The 17,056-nt window shown below is 40.2% G+C and overlaps 1 long non-coding RNA gene across 3 annotated transcripts in view; it reads right to left on the reverse strand.

Annotated features, from left to right (window-relative positions):
* Positions 1-2,055: 2,055 nt before the first annotated feature.
* Positions 2,056-17,056, reverse strand: part of LOC125618169 — a 154,357-nt gene continuing 139,356 nt past the window's right edge. The window contains exons 1-5 of one of the 3 annotated variants that reach the window (XR_007349428.1): positions 13,946-14,077; positions 9,060-9,231; positions 8,420-8,495; positions 8,134-8,336; positions 2,056-4,947 (exon numbers count right to left, since the gene is read on the reverse strand). This is a non-coding gene — a long non-coding RNA (uncharacterized LOC125618169). Of the gene's footprint in view, positions 4,948-6,010; positions 7,585-8,133; positions 8,337-8,419; positions 8,496-9,059; positions 9,232-13,945; positions 14,078-17,056 lie in introns of those variants that run through there. The other 2 variants (XR_007349426.1, XR_007349427.1) reach the window with 2 other exon arrangements.

Here is a 17,056-nt window from a genome sequence, read left to right on the forward strand (position 1 = left end):
CCAATTAGAAGCAAGATTTTCCTGATGCACGGTCCAAGGTTACACAGTGGTCCACAGAGGATTTGTGGAGACCTTTTCCCTTTTGTCTTCTTATTTTCTGCTGCTGTTACACAGAGAGTTTGCAGAACTTTGGCTGCTGAACAAGATGTAAAAATTTCTGAAAAGTTAGTTCATTAGGAAGTAGCAATTGCATCTGAGCAAAGAGAATGCACCATTTCAGATGTGTTTCCTTGGAAATAACTTTCAGGAAGTCAGAGAGTTAAAATCCAGAAGGGCATTGTTTCACAAATGGAAGCTGTTTGTACATGTGCCAGTGGGAATTGTTTTAGAATGTTCATTTTAGGACAGAACAGAATGAAATAACATACTCTAAAATATTTCACTGAGTAATGCGCTTACATGTTTTCCAAAGTTTTGAAGGGAGGAGAGAAAAGCCAAAGTAAAGGTGAAAAGTGGCCCCTCAGCCAAGCCTTCATTTATTACATAAATTCCTCCTGAAAGGTTATGAGGATTGAAAAATATATTCTAATATTGCACACAGGTATTACAAAAAGGTAGTCACCTTACACTTTGCCATCAGTCTATCAGACATATTCTTGAAAAAAATTATTCTGTTTTTATGTTATGACATATTGCATATCACTTTAAAATAAAGACCTGAGGCTTGCTATGAAAGCTCTTCTTACATCCTACAAGTTATCAAGAAGTAGTTGATACAGGCTGAGAATTCCTAATCCAAAACTTCATTCTCCAAAATCTGAAGCGTTTTGAGCACCAGCAGGACACCACAAGTGGAAAATTCCACACTTGACTTCTGCAAGGTGCAACTAAAGATATTATTATATGAAGTTCCCATCCAGCAAGATATATAAGGCATACACGAAACAAATGAATTTTATCTTTAGACTTAGGTCCTATCTCCAGGATATCTCATTATGTATATGCAAATATCCCCAAATTCAAAATTTCTCCAATCCAAAATTCTTCTGGTCCCAAGCATTTCCAGAAATGGAGGCCCAAGCCCTACTGCACATATCAAAGGCACTTAACCTGAAATTAAAAAGAAACATAGCTAGAAGGAGATAAGTATATTTACAAAATTCAATACCAAGGACATTTTCATAAATCACAATGTAAACAGTAGTAATTACTAGTTGTTTTCTATATGTACATGTCATGCAGGTCAAATAAGAAGTCTATCCACTTACACGATAAAGACATTATTTGGTAATATTCACAAAGACCAATTGATAATGGCATTTGTTGAAATAAAAAGAACAAGTTTTCAGAAATATTTCAATGTCTGTCTCAGTATTCAAGTTTAGATTTAGCAGAATCTGTATTTGTATCTAAGTTCCTTGTGATTCTAAAGTAATACTTACATGAAGAAATAGTTGGAAATCTGAGCTAATCCTACATGTGGACTTACAGGGGGACCCTCCCACTCTCTAGAATGTGGTCCTCTGTTCAATATCCATGTGTGTGTACCTCCTACATACCACAAATGGAATACTGATGGGCATTAGTTTTTTTTTTTTTATTGCTAATTGAACAGACTCAAAGTGGAACTCATTGGAACGAGAATCTAGACATTTTAGAAGATGCTTGCTTCATGTTGTCATTGCAAAATCAGTTATTATTAAAATGGCCTTCCCAATGGGAGGGGGGCTCTTGCTTTCTGGTCCCAGCCTCCACTCTCCTTTCAACTTGATTGTTACCTGCCTTCCAGCTGCTGTTCCACTTCCATTTTTGTCCCCTTGCAATCCATCTTCATGTGACAGCCAGAAAATTGTGTTTTTTGAAGTTCACCAGCATTTTTTAATCATAGTAAAATATTATTAACATAAAATTTACTGTTTTAACCATCTTAGAGGTACACGTCAGTGGCAGTGAGTACTTTCATATTGTTGCACTCCCATCACTATTATCCATTTTCAGAAATTTCCCATCTTCCAGACTGAAACTCTGATCACTAAATAGTTAATTCTCTATTTCTTTCTCCCACCCCTGCACCTCTGTAAACACCATTCCACTTTACTACTGTGTATCTCTGAATTTCAACACACTGGATACCTCATGTAGGTGGAAACTTACTATACTTGGTTTTTTTGTGTGTGTGTCTGGCTTATTTCACTTAGCATAATGTCCTCAAGATTTATCCATGGTGTAGCATGCATCAAGATTTCCTTCCTTTTCAACACTGAATAATATTCCATTGTATGTAGAGACAACATTTTGTTTCTTTGTTCATCCATCAATGGACATGTAGGGTTGCTTCCACCCCTGGGCTGCTGTTGGGTGTGAAAATATCTCTTTGAGATACTGCTTTGGATTCTATTAGATAAATGCAGAGAAGTGGGACTGCTGGATCATGTGGTAATACTATTTTTAATATTTTGAGGAACTGTCATACTGTTTTCCACAGCAGCTGTAGCGTTTCACATTCTCACCAGCAGTACACCAGGATTTCAGCTTCTCTGCATCCTTGCCAACATGTGCTACTTTTTTTTTTTTTTAATAATAGCTATTCCACTGGGTAAGCAAAGTAATATTTTAAAAACACAAATTTAAAAATGTGTCTTCCTGCTTGAAACTCTCCATGGTTTTTCATTACTCCTTCCAACAGCCATCAAACCTGTTCACATCTGATCCCTGTTTGGTTTTATTTGCCCATTTGGGGCCTCTCCCTTGCCTAGCCCCTGATATCTTTTGACTTCCTAGGACACTCTGTACTCTATTACATTCCAAGACTTTTGTATTTGTTCTTTTCTGTGCCAGGACTGTCCTCTTCCTTCACTTTGCATGGATGGTTGCTTATGCCCTTTTGGGTCATATGACAGTTACTAAAGACCCCTTGTAAGGATACCTCCCCATCCCTTTTGTTATTCTCTGAATCTTGTTCATTTTCTCTGTAGCATCTACCTATAATGAGTTCATTTCTTCCTTGCTTCCTGCTTGCTTTCAACAGAATATAAACTTAATGGAGGGCAAAACCAGTTGCCTTCTCATAGCCAGGTAGGATTGTAATAAATGCTCAATGATTTTGGAATTAAGTCACACGAGTTAGTAACCAAATTGCAAAAAGGTCATGGAAATCCACTATGTATTGGAAACTTTTCCCTCTAAAAATAGAACCTGTTCAATTTCTTTGATTTATCAAAAGAAAAGCATTTCAGAGAATAAATTTGTTGCCTAAAATCTTGTAAACTTTTTTCTTTTAATATATGTGTGTTTAGTATTAAGTAAACTACATAGTTGAATATTTATATTGCTAGACTCAAAATTGCTAAACAATTGTAGCAAGATTGGCTTCTTCCTAAAACTAAGCTGTTAAAATTATTTCTATTTTTAAAAGACATATATTAAAAGGTAACAAAGCGCAATACCATTTAATTCAAGCATTTTTACGCCACCAAGTAAAGGATTAAGTTATCACTTTTTTAGTTTTCTTGCAGTGCTGGTGCTGGGGATTGAACCCAGGACCTAGCTAACATATACTAGGCAGGTGCTCTACCTCTGAGCTCCACCCCAAACCCCTAGGCTATCACTTTTATCTGAAATCAAGCCTATTTTATCCCAGTGTTCTACAATAACTATGAAAACATCAAATAATTTACCAAAGAAATGTTTTTAAAGCAGTTTTAAGAGTATGTGGGAGGGAAACTGAGAAGTTTTAATCTTTACTCATTTTAATTTCATATTACTCATCTTGGGGTGGGAGGCTAGGAATACCAGTTTCAGTTATAGAGTTTACACATTAAAAGAGTAAATGAATTGCCTGGGATTCATTGAGTAAAAATGTTTCCTATACTGACAATTTGAAAACTCTCTCTCTGAACATTTACATACCAGCATCTAGATGTGAAGATTTTATTAATCCTGCTTAATGTTTAGGAGTCCTTTAGCCTGGAAACTTCTCCCTTCTCACTGCTATCATGTATTTTATCCTCTTCTTTGACTTCTTTTGACAGTTCATTTCAATTTTTTTCCACACATTTTCTTTTTTTAAACCTGTCTTTTCTGTTATTTGTTACACATCGTTTTAAACAGACATCCCCTATTATTTCTAAATCAGTTGTTCTCAGATTTCAGCATGAATTAGAATCATGGATGGGGAACTTGCTAGAAAATTGTTGGGTTTCACCCTCAGAGTTTCTGATTCAGTAGTTCCTGGGGTATAGTCCAAAACATTGAGTTTCTAACAAGTTCTCTGGTGATTTTGATGCTACTGGGATGCGGACCACAAGTATGGCTAAGGATCTATACCACATGTCTAACTAACTCCCAGGTGATGTTGAAGCTACTGGTCTTTGGGCCATCCTCTGAGTAGCAAGAATCTAGAACAGTGATTCCCAAATTCTGAATCTTGGACCAATAGCATCAAAATTACCTGAGAATTTTTAATTATAAATGCAATTCCTTAAACCCCATCTAAAACCTACTAAATTAGAATCTGCATTTTCACAAGATTATCAGGTGGCCAGTAAGTAAAATCAAGTTGAGAACCCCTGTTCTAGATCACATGGTTGCCATTATGCTGATTTTATTGTATAGCCCCTTGATTAAATTCATGTTTTAGATAATATTTTATACATTATTTAAAGACCTTTAATGACTTTTAAAAATCGTAATCTTGATTATGAATATATTTTCTCAAAATATTCTGAAGTTTCTTATTATGAACTTGAATTTTTTTTGTCTCTTAAATTATTTATGCTCCTTCCAGTTTTCCTTGTTCAGATTGTTAATCTTGTTTCTTGTATTTGTTATCTCTCCTGTGGTAACAAGTGATCCCAGAAATGGCTATGGATCATAAGAACAAAAGTGTGTTTCTTGTTTATCTTCTATGTTGATTGAAGTTCAAGGATGGTTCTACTCTTCTCCATGTGTCTTTTATCCTAGGAGACTGAAGGAGGAATCTTAATATGGACAATTCCTTTCTTTAGGCTGAAGAAAAAGAGAAAGAGGGTTGACAGAAACACACACGAGCTCTTAGGAATTGTACTTGGTTATGGGGCTCATCACATCTGTTCACATGCTATGCCAAAGCAAGTTGTAAGGGTAAGCCCAATGTCAAGAACATAGGAAGCACATCTTTTTGCAGGAGGTACAAGTCACAGGTCCATGACATATGTTACAGGGAGGGGAATCCTGTTACAGGAAGGGGGAGTAAATAATGTCCTTCAGTTATATTATATGATGTTGGTCTTCTTCAAAGACCTGAATATATATAACCAACCTATATTGGAATGAATTTCCTCCGAAGTGGTACATATCTGTTTTTCTTGCAGACTTATCCCTAGAATACCTAGAATGAGAGGAATACTATTTATTGCTATGAGAAGAAGTGGTGTGTTTCCGTCAGCTGAATTCTCTGTACACTGCCTGTGTATGAAGCAGGCAGGTGCCTCTTGCTAACAACTCCTGGGGTGGTTTATGCTTGTTATTCCCGCAGGATTGTCTCATTAGAAGGAAGCATATGGGAGGTAGAGTAGAAGGAGAAGGAAGCATATGGGAGGTAGAGTAGAAGGAGAAGGAAGCATATGGGAGGTAGAGTAGAAGGAGAAGGAAGCATCCTTAGACCAAAGGATATTGGTCTAAAAGCTTGTAACATGCTTGAACTTTGTTGCAATCAAATTCCACTGTGGAAGTAGTGGTGTGGGTGTTATAGAGGGTCCTTCAGCCCAGGTTTGGGGTTTAGGTATTTTCTCCAGCACTGTAGGAAGCCAGTGGAGGATTCTAAACAGGGAAGCATCAGAATCTGATGAAAAAACCTCTTCCTCTTGGAAATGATGAACAATTTAATAAAAAAGAATGTTTGTTATATACATCATTTGTTATGAAGAATGTTAAAATGGGAGCACTTAGAGGCTATTTTGACCCAATCTAAGGAATTTTTTAAATCAATCAGGGTCCAATCATCTGACTAAAGTTATTTAAACAAAGGGAATCAAATATAAAGAATTGTTGTCTATTCCCAGCACTAAAAAAAAAAAAAAAAAATGTTAGGCACTTGTGGAGTTGTCAGCTGGTGAGTGAAGGGTGAAGAGGAAATACTGGGGTGTTATGGAGACAGCAGCCATGGGAAGCAGCTCCAGGGCTCAAGCTTGGGAGCAGAGAAAAAGTTGAGATTGTTGACACTTAGAAGCTTACAGGAGGGACCCATTAATCTGAGACCCAGAACTCTGAGGAGGGACCTGCATGGCTGATGACGTTACCAAGCCTTAAATTTCTCTGGGGGGCCTCTCTGGTGTATTTCCTGCCACACCCCTCAGGATTAACCACTGTCCTGACTTGATTCCCATGAATTTCTTAAGGTTTTACCACACATGGATGTAGCCAAACATTATGTTGTTTAGTATTTTCTGGTTTTAACTACTAAGAATAGTATCTTCTAAATATTTTCTTCTAAAAGTTTCATAGTTTTGGCTCTTCTTTTAGGCACAGGATCCATCTTGGGTTGATTGTTTAAATCTCAGGAGGTTTATCTTTCCCACAGTGGCCCTGCTCTGGGCAGGCTCAGAACAGACACTGAGAACTGGGTAACTGTCAGCAACCATGAAAGAGGGATGCTGACATCCTCTCTGGATGACAGTGGGGACAGCTGACCAGCCTCACCAGCTCCTAATGATGAATGGACAGTGTGTACTCTGGCACTGGCCTGGGTTGACTCTTGTTTTTCTCGGAAGTCTTTCTTTTGAGTGGCTTGTCATGGTTGATTTATATGTCATTTTGGTTAGGCCACAGTAGCCAGATATTTGGTCAAACACTAGATGTTTCAATGAGGGTGTGTTTTATATGAGATTAAGATTTCAATCAGCAGACTTTGAGAAGAGCACATTACCCTCCATAATGGGCATGAGCCTTGGAGATCAGTTGAAGCCTTTCGATAGACAGACCTCCCCTATGGAAGGAAGAATTTTGTCTGAGGCTGCCTTTGACTCCAGGTGCAGTCTCAAATCTTCCCGGGGTCTCCAGCCTGCGGGTTTTGAACCTCCAACCTCCATCATCTCACAAGCCCATTTCTTACAATTCCTCAGTACATTCAGGTGGTTCTCAACTTACCCAGGTTAATGTCCCAATAAACCCATCATAAGTTGAAAATATCATAAACGAGAAATGCAGGTTATAACCCCAGCATACTAAACATCATAACTTAGCTTGCCAAACACCTCAGCTTCACACAGTATACTGGAGAGTAGGTACTGCCTTTCATCTTGGTAACTGTATGGCTTGACGCTGTTGCCCAGAATCACAGGAGAACCACAGTGCATAATACTAGCCTAGGAAACCATCAAAATTCATAACTTAAAGTATACTTTCTACTGAATGCTTGTTGTTTTCACACTGTCATAAAGTCAAAAAACTAAGTTGAAGGCCATCTGAATGCACAGCCCATTGGTCCTGCTTCCCTGGAGAACTCGGGATAATGCCTGGTCTTTTTGTGGAGTTTTGGGAGATGGGAAAGCTTGACCTTCAAAGCGGTTACTAGGCTCTCTGTTGGGTTCCTTAGGAGGTGGTGTGTCTGACTGGATCAGCAGAGGGGACAGTGGGGTGATATCTGCTGGATGCTTGTCCAGGGTTCTACAATCAAGGAAGAAAGGAGGATGCATACTGGTGAGATTGAAAATGGAAAATGACCTGCCTAGCGGGTCCCGTCCCTTCTCTGAATTCTTTACCTAAAGTAGGAGGAAGCAATAGGTGTTCTTCTGCTATGTGAGACACAAGCTTTTCAAGGGTTATGTTCCTACAGTGTGCCAGGCTCTGCAGGAACTATGGGATGGAATAATTTTAGCTACTTGAAGAAATGTCCCCTTTTTTGTTCTCTTTATGGACACATACTGCTTTCCCAGCATCTTGATCTTGACTTCAATGGGCGGTTGCTCCCTGTGTGGGGTGGGGGCAGGGCAGGTCCTGGACTCACGAGTGTTTCCTGACAAAGAGACCCAAGCAGTTGTGCTAAGCTCTGCCGTCCTGGGCCCCCTAAGAATGATAGAAATGTCTTCGCCTATTTGTGAATTGCCCTCTCCTTGCATACTTAGATGACAAGCATTAGCAATATTTTTTGCAAGGGTTGTCCAAATCCCTGGGCTTAATAGAAGAATCAGTAAAGTCCACGCTCTGGGGGCTTACCAAGGAGGTGCTTGTCCAGAAAACACATGGCTCTCATCATATGCTCAGGGAGGCTAAGGCTGAGCCAGTTTTGTGGTCTGTGTTCTGGACAATCAGTGGATAAAACAGAAGATCAGAGACTACTAAGTCATCTTTGTGGCTGAACATTGCTATCGACAATCCTTTAAAGTCTTAAGCCATGATTCTTCAAGTCCTTTGTAGAGCTGGAAAGCAAAACCAAAAAACTTTAGGGCATCTTGCATGGAGGAAAAAGTAATTTAAAACATTTAACTAGGTAAATACTTACTTTTTGATGTTGTAGATTGAAAAAATATTTTCTCCATGGATGTTGACCATACTAACCCCAGCTTTAGAGTTAATGCCTGAAAAGAGAAGATACATTTGTCCAGGGGTAATTCAGACCCCCAAGGCTGTGAATAAAAAAGCAAACTGCAAAAGAAAAGACAGCCTGGATGTGTATCCACACATCTTGATAACTACACTTGATTTATAAATGGCAGTATCAAATCTTTAGAATTTTATAAGTATTCTTCCATGATATAACTCATTTCCTCTCTAAGGGTACTGTTACAGATGGTGTGTGTGCAATATTTTAACAATTTATCCACAGTCATTTAAAGATATACAATAACATTTATGCACATTATAATATTTAGCAAGATGGGAAAAACAAAGCTTGTCTTTAATGATATTCAGAAATACTCCAAGCAGAAAAACCCTGCACATTCTTTTTTTCTATACATTTATAAGTCACTGCAAGAAGATAATTAATTCCCCTGTTAGTAGTATTTTTAAATGAATCATACTCCAGTCAAGGGGGGCTCCAGGCCTCTACTTGTGCTATTTCAGATAAAAGTCTTAAGAGCCCCAGTGAGCTAAGCTTGTCACCCATCCCTCTGGGTGACATTCACAAGGAGAGTCTCCACCTGCATGAGATGTGGCTGGGGTGACTTGCAGGGAGATCAGAGGACACATGCAGCTGATCAAAGGAGGCACATAGTGTATTTCTTCTCTCAGAGATAAAAGTGACTTTTTGGGCCACAGTTAAGGGTACGGGGACTTCCTTGAAAGACAGAAATGACTTAGAGTCCTGGAAACCTGGAATCAGGATAGACAGAGGAAACAGGTAATGGTATGAAGACATTGCTTTTCTTTCCTTCCTTTTCCTTCTCTTTTCCCTCCCTCTTTTCTTTCCTTCCCTCTTCTTTTCTTTCTTTTTTTTGTGTGTGTCTCTCTCTCCCCACTTACAGTTTGTAGTTACATTTAAAAATTAAAATACTAATTTATTAACAAATTTAACTTAATCCAATATACCCAAAATATAATCATGTGAATATATGATAAATATAAAAATGACTATTGAGATGCATTTCAGTTTTTGGTGCTGGGGGACTAAGCTTTTCACATTGTGTGTATTTCACGGCACACCTCAATTTGGATGAGCCACATTTCCAGTGCTCAGCAGTTCACGTAGCTCATGCCGCTTTCCTGGACAGTTCATGCCTGAGGCAAGAAATGCACAGCATTGGCAATGCTGTGGTTGATTGCAATTTGGGGAGAACTATTTAGGAGGCTCTGATAAGAAACGTTGTTCAGTCCTGGCATATAAGTGCCTTGATCTGTATTGTATCTTTATTTATATCTTTCAGGATATCTCAATCCCACACAGCAATGATTATATCAAGAAAAATTTCCTTCCAGGAGCCCACGGAGGAATTTGCCAGGTCTAGGGTCCCCAAATTCCACTGGATTGAGATGGACACAGGGAAAATGGCTTTCTGAGGTTTCATAGTCTGGCGCACACAGATGGTGTCATCTTCATCTTCTAATGAAGACAGACGGTGTGTCAAGGGGCTCTCAGAGAATCATGCCATGTAGTAGAAATCACTGTCTAAAACCCTAAGATGCCTAAAGCCACATAAAGGTAGAGGTGGAGTTAACAAAGGATAAAGCACGTGAGTGAGAGGAAATAGAGAAGATGCATGGGACAATATTGCAAGTGGCAAATAAAGCTTTGGGGTGGTCATGCTTTTAAATATGGCCAGTTTGGGACCTAGAAGACCTCCAGATTTCTACCTTCACAGTTCTCCAAACTTGAAATTCTTGATACACTGTTAGGGATTTCTGAGGCTGCAGAGACCAGGAATTTGAGATGTGTGGCTGATTCACCTGCTAGCATGACAATCTTCTGCCCTATTCCCTAGAGAGCAGCCAGCATGAATTTATGAAGACATTTATCAGGTTAACTTGTTTACAAACAAACAAACAAACAAACAAACAAAACATGCAGAAGAAAGACATGTGCTCAGGAATCTCAGCTTCACAAAGAACTCACAGGATGGACCCTGCCAGGTTGCTCTGTCTGGCCCTGTACTTCTTCCTGCAGCCAGTTGGTTCCTCAGATACTCTATGCTGCTTCCACCTGAGGACATTTGCACCTATTTGTAGTTTGATAGTTAAGAGGCTGATCCAGGAACCAGTGAGCTGGGCTCTGCTGCTGCAGGGTGCAGACACACTGCACCTCCATTCTCTTACCTGTGGCAAGGTGATACTATTAGCATCTCTGTTTCCTGGAGCAGTGAGGAAGATTAAATGATGAAGCAAATTAATTAATGTGTATGAATGCTGAAAATAATGCCTTGTATTGAAAAAGTGAAAAGAGAAAAAAATGGGCTTGTTGCAAACTTGTGTAGAGGCAAAATGTGTTCTGACACGAGGCCATTGTTGATTGATGCTGCTTAGTGAGATCAACCAATGTTTCCTGCAGCAATGTGGATGATTGATGGTGGGGAGGGGCCCTGACTCTGCCTAGGGTACTGTGTGCAATGAGGTATATGCACTGTAGCTTTTTCTAAAACCTAAAACTTCCAACCTGGAACTACCTTTCTCCAAGGGTCTTATATGTGGGATTATGAGTGGGACACCATTCTTCAAAGTTCAGCTTGCCATTCACCTGTGCAGAGTGGCCTTCTGCGCTCCTCCCCAGGCAGCTCCCTCCTTTGGCAGGACCTTTAATTTCCTGACTCTATTTACTTCTCCTCATCAAACTTCCCCCTATCTGAAATTATCTTATTTGACTTCTGGTTTTAATAACCATTTGTTTCCTAAAAGGTTCAATAATCACATCTCCAGTGAGGACTTCACTCACCCTTGAACTGCATATTGTCTGTACAAGTGATAACCTGAAGTTCCAAAATGGAACTTCTGAGGCCTCTCTGCTGCTCCTCACATACTTTTCCCATTTCCATGTCAAGGTCAGTGGTGGCTCCAGCCTTTCAGAAACATAGTCTTCCTCTCTCTTCTACCCACATGTATTTCCCATCAAATACTCAAAAGTCCATGGGAGGTCTGACCCCCTCAGGGTACTTCTGCCATTTCTGGTCTAGTGCAAGTCACCTTGGCTTCTTGGCTGGATTCCCAGGCCCTTCCCAGTAGCTTCTGTGGCAGCCTCCTTGGTTCCCTGGCCTCAGCACCTGTGCTCTCACAGCTCATCTCCTGCAGACTCACTGGCCGACCGCTCTCTTTCTCTCCACCTAGTTTTCTCCCTCTGGGCTCACTCTCTCATGTTTTCAAATACTTAACCCAGTAATCGTATCCTATTCAGAGGGTCTTACCTGCCTGCTCATTAACATTTCAAATTTTTGCCATTCTTATATGTCCTATACCATTCTCTACCTAGTGTCCTCATGACATGTAATGCTTTCTAACTACCCCCTGGACCTCCCTGGATGCATCACACCATACTTTTATGGCCACTGGAAGTCCCCAGGAAGATTACCTGGCACCCACCACATTCCGGAGAGCCACAGAAGGGGGGAGGGTTTGAGTAGCCTGAGAGCAGGCTCCCTGAGCTCTGCCACCATCTTGGCAGACAGCAAGGTGTGTTCCTCCATGGGCAGTGAGGGCCTCTGAAGTAACCACCCTGTTCCCTCATGTCTGCTGAGGCAAAACTGGACACAGTTGTGCTTTTGATGAAGCCATACTCAGCTTGGTAACCATCCCTGTGTGTTTTCTCCTTGGCCCACTTCACCCCACTCCCTTATTCCTGCCATAAACTCTTCTTCAAGTTCTATATTTTAAGGAACCCAGTGTAAATCACAAACATAGATGTGAATTCTTATCCTTGCTCGTTTCTATTTACTCTCCTAGTATATAAACCAAGTCTATGTGTTTCATCCAGTTCTATGTCCTCAGAGCCTGGAATAATGTCTGGTACATTGAAGGTGTTCAATTAGTTGACTACCCTGATGGTTTAGCTGAATGTTATCTTGTCTGTCCCAATAGAACTTACCTTCTATGAATCAAGGACGTTGCCATCTTTCTCAATATTGTTTCTCCAGCTATTATAATAATTGTGGAGTATTTTAGTTTTCCATAGGTATTTTAAAATAAACATATGAATGAAACCAGGAGAAAGCAATACATAGAATGTTATTGAGGGACACATAGTCATTGAAAATTGGAGACATATCCATGGAAGTTTCTAGAAATTCCAGAAACTGGGACAACTCAATCAGAGGGGTTGATTATTATACTTGAATTTATAAGATTATACTTGACTCTATTATACTTGAATATACAAGGTTATTATACTTGAATGGGGATGGCTTCATCAGAACTTTCATAAAATCTTTGGTATGTTTTTATACAAACATTTCAAAATTAAATTTCAATGATCTTGGACAAGAGGAACAAGATGTAGCACCTGGTGTCCCATGCACCCTCAAATGCAATGGTCCAGTGTGATTGTACCTGGTGTCCCATCCAAGGTCTACATATCTCGCCTCCATGCACTTGATATGCCTACATCTTCCCAGAACACATGCCCCTTAGAGCATTCTCTTGACATAACCCACCCTGCTTCGCCTGATTCTAAGGTGCGCCTTGATATGAGTTTAGTTCATATTAGTTCTACATGAGGGTTTATTTATTTTCCCCTTTTCAACCCATTCAAATCAATAACTTTTTTCAAATTGAGATCCTATGTGCCAGGTACTGTTAGGCTTTTGTGATGTCTGTCAGTCAGGGCACCCATAGAAAACAAAAGGCACAATTGAACTGAGATAATTCAAGGAGAGTTTACAAATCAGGGGACTGCTTATAAAGGTGTAGGGGACTATGAAGTCTCGTGGGCTGATGCAGTGGCTGGAACCAGTAGTCATCCCTCCCCTGAATGCTCTTCCCAGGCCAAGACTACTACCAATCAGGATATTTCAAAGTTATAACTCCGGCTGACATTGTTGATAAAATTTGCTTTACTTTCTACTACAACAAATGGGATACTTATGTAATGACCTTGAAGGTCAAGTCTGCATATAAAATCACGGACCATGGTACCAGAGCCAGGTGATGAGGCTCTGGTGATGGGCCTCCCAAGGCCAGAGAGAAGGAAGCACAGAGTGAGACTGGAGGAGCAAAGCCAGGGTACCAGGTACAGGATTCCTCAGTGAGCAAACAGACCCTGTCCCTGACCTCACCCACAGTGAGTGCTTTCACCAGCACAGAAAAGAAGCCTGGGAGGTGCCCATGGTCTGACTGTGACTGGGCCTTAGGGAAAGCCCCAAGAGGATCCTGTAATCTGCCCATCCTTTGACCTCTATGCCTTGCAATAACTGAGCTTTCCAAGTTCCTGGATAAAGAGAGAGAGGCAGAAGGAGCCATCTACAGTTGTTAATGGATGTTGTCATTTAGTAAGGTCCCGGAAACAGGGATTTATAGGACTGGTGTTATCATTCATTTCCCAAACCTTTGTTACCACTGAGATTCTGTTTGTGTTTGAGTTTTCCAATGTGACATTTAAAGTGTCTCTTACCTGGTCTCTGCAAGATTTTTCTTTTGGTCACTGGAAGCAGTCTCATTTATAGAAGGCTAAGGTGAGGAGAGCAAGAAACTTGTCTTGAGTGACAAAAACTCAGTACAGTAACCAAGACAAATGAAATTTTTTATGTAGTATTAAAAAAAAAGTCAAAATGAATGGAAAACATACATGATAGCAATAGCAAAATTTTAAATAAAGACATTTTCAGTATACCAGAGTTAAAACAGCAGAACGTTTATGTTGCCATTAACAGTAAAACTCATATAGATTTCTTGTAATCAGTGACAAAAGAAGGGCATGTAGTGAAAAACACCAGCCAAGGTTGTGGTAACTATTTATGGTGGGCTTAATTGAGCAGCCTCAGTTGGAACAGCTGGCCTGGGGCTCTGCTTTGGGGGATGATTCTGCAATGGGTTCGTTCTGCCATCTAGTGGTCATATTGCGATACAAGCCATTCTCTATTCCGGAGTCTCTTTTGAGGGGAAAGGAGATTAAACATGAAAAGATACAGGGCAAGGAAATAAACAATTATTAAAAATTCTCCTGGCCAAAAAAGTTTTGGAGTTATGCCCAAATCCAACTAATTGTTTTATATTTAATGTTTCCCTTCATTAAATGTGAATTGGACTCCTATGTTCAAGGAACTGTGCCGGATGCTGTGTATGGAATGGTGAATAAGCGTGACAAGGTCTCTGTCTCCACAGAGCTTTAAGAGAGCCTGGGCAGGAGGGACTATACAATTCTCATACCATCCCATTTTGTTACACAACAAGCAAGAACCCTGGAGAGAGCTGGAGAGAGAAAGTGATTTGTAAAAGTCATTTCTTTGGTGACAGATCACAGACATAGGGTCCATTTGTGTACATTTTCCATTGATACTGTCGTCTTTCTCACCTGAGAGAAAACTTGTCCTTACAGTGCTGATGCAAGTGTCTTGAAGCCAATCCTCTTAATATTGGCTCTGGAGGAAACATTTAGGGCATATTTCAGATATGGGTTAGGGAAGGAATTCCACTGCCCTCTGTCAGGACTGACTTCTGTCTGACTTAAATCAATTGATCCTGCCAAGAAATTCCATGAGTGCTGAATATGAGGATGATACCCAATTTAAGAGTCATCTTTGTTTTACCTGATTTTTAAACTAACACGGTGGGGGAGGGGCGAGGGGAGCAATGACTTACCCCTTGTACTTGGCCAACAACTGTCTCATTCTCTTCCTTTTAAACTGAACTGTTTCCTACTCTGAATCTCAAAAAAGACCAAGGCATCAGGGATGTTACTAATCCCTCCTCCTGCTGATCTCTTACAGCTTCATTTTTCTACATGCAGGGCACTGGATGCTCAACAACAATACTGCTTATGTTGATAAAAACAGCAAAATCTGATGAGGCACAAAGTGGCATATATATTTAATACGTACTGCATCCAGTTTATTATGAATAATATCAAATATGTGTTTGGTTTCCAGTGAGCCCCAAAATATCCATTACCCAATTTATGAAAATTTTAGCATTGCTCATTTAGTAAGATTCTATGATATTTAATTCATTTTGCTTGTTTTTTTCCTTTTTTAAACTAAAGATTTAAACAAATCCCAGATATTTCATTTTTATAAACATTATTAGGAACTCCTTAAAAAACTGGAGACATACACCCCCACCCCCACACACATATTGGGGCAGGGGTGGCTCACATGTTTATGAAAACTGACAAGTTCTAAGATCTGGCAAGGTAGGAACCCAGGGAGTTGATGTGTAGTTCCATTCTGAAAGCATGCAGGTTCAACATATAGATGAGATGATTTTTTTCAATTCAAGTCTGAAGGCAGGAAAAGAACAATGCTCTAACTTGAGCAGTTAGGCAGGTGGGTTTCCCGGCTACTAGCTGAGGCTCAAGTCTTCACCTGATTGGGTAGGGCCCAATGGAAGGAGGGAAAGTGGTTTTACTTGGTCTACAATATGAGTTAATTTCATTTAAAAAAATCCACCCCTATAGACACACCCAGAATAATGTGTGACCTAATATCTGGGCATCCTATGGACTAGTTAGATTGGGGCTATCACAGAGGTGACCACCAAATTCTCCATGTACAGGTGTTTCCCTGTAGGAATGAGTGAGGACTCTGTGGGGTGGCTGTGTGACTATCTACCTCTGCAAAAATGTTTTCCCAATGCAGCTGTAGATTTTTAAACTGCTAAAAGGTGCTAGAAACTGTGTAAGATAATTAAAAAGATGGTGGTAATTTCCTTTGATGTCAAGAACCTCCTACAAAGCTGAGTTCAAGGTCAAGGTGCAGATGAAAAAGCTAAAGATCAGAAGTGTATATGGAACTGATGGGGAGTGACAGTCTAGTGCCAGGCATGAGCAGGTCTCTCTGGACTGGTAGCACATGCTCAGGTAAATCCAGAGCCAGGAAAACATTAGGGGAATTCTTAATTTCCTCATCTGGTTTTCAGTAAAGGGAAGGAAACCAGGGCATCCTAAGGAGAAGGTAGGATCAGGTGGTTACCAGCCTTAGCGGGAGCTCTATATTATAGGTGCAGATCTCTTTTTAGCTTGGAAAACTCTGGGACAGTCCCTGGAGAGAGGGACATCTAGTTTTATGGTGAGAGCATGGCAAAGCTGGGTCCTGGGCTTCTGCCCTCTATGTGGAGACTGGAGGGTGGTGCAGATCATGTGGCAGGGACACAGGGGCCAGGTACCACTTCTCATCCTGTTCAAATTGCTCATCAGGTCCGGAGTGGACCAACAGTGTAAGCTTGCCTTTGCTGAGGAAAGAACTCCTCTTTATAACAGAAAGAACCTCCCCCCGGTTTTCTTCCTTCCAAATAAATCTTTGCTGTTTTTTTTTTTTAATTTTTTTTTATTGGTTGTTCAAAACATTATAAAGCTCTTGACATATCATATTTCATACATTAGATTCAAGTTGGTTATGAACTCCCAATTTTACCCCAAATACAGATTGCAGAATCACATCGGTTACACATCCACATTTTTACATAATGCCCTATTAGTAACTGTTGTATTCTGCTACCTTTCCTATCCTCTACCATCCCCCTCCCTCCCCTCCCATCTTCTCTCTCTACCCCATCCACTGTAATTCAT

Source organism: Marmota marmota, unplaced genomic scaffold, assembly GCF_001458135.2.
Source record: "Marmota marmota marmota unplaced genomic scaffold, marMar, whole genome shotgun sequence".
Lineage (NCBI taxonomy): Eukaryota > Metazoa > Chordata > Mammalia > Rodentia > Sciuridae > Marmota > Marmota marmota.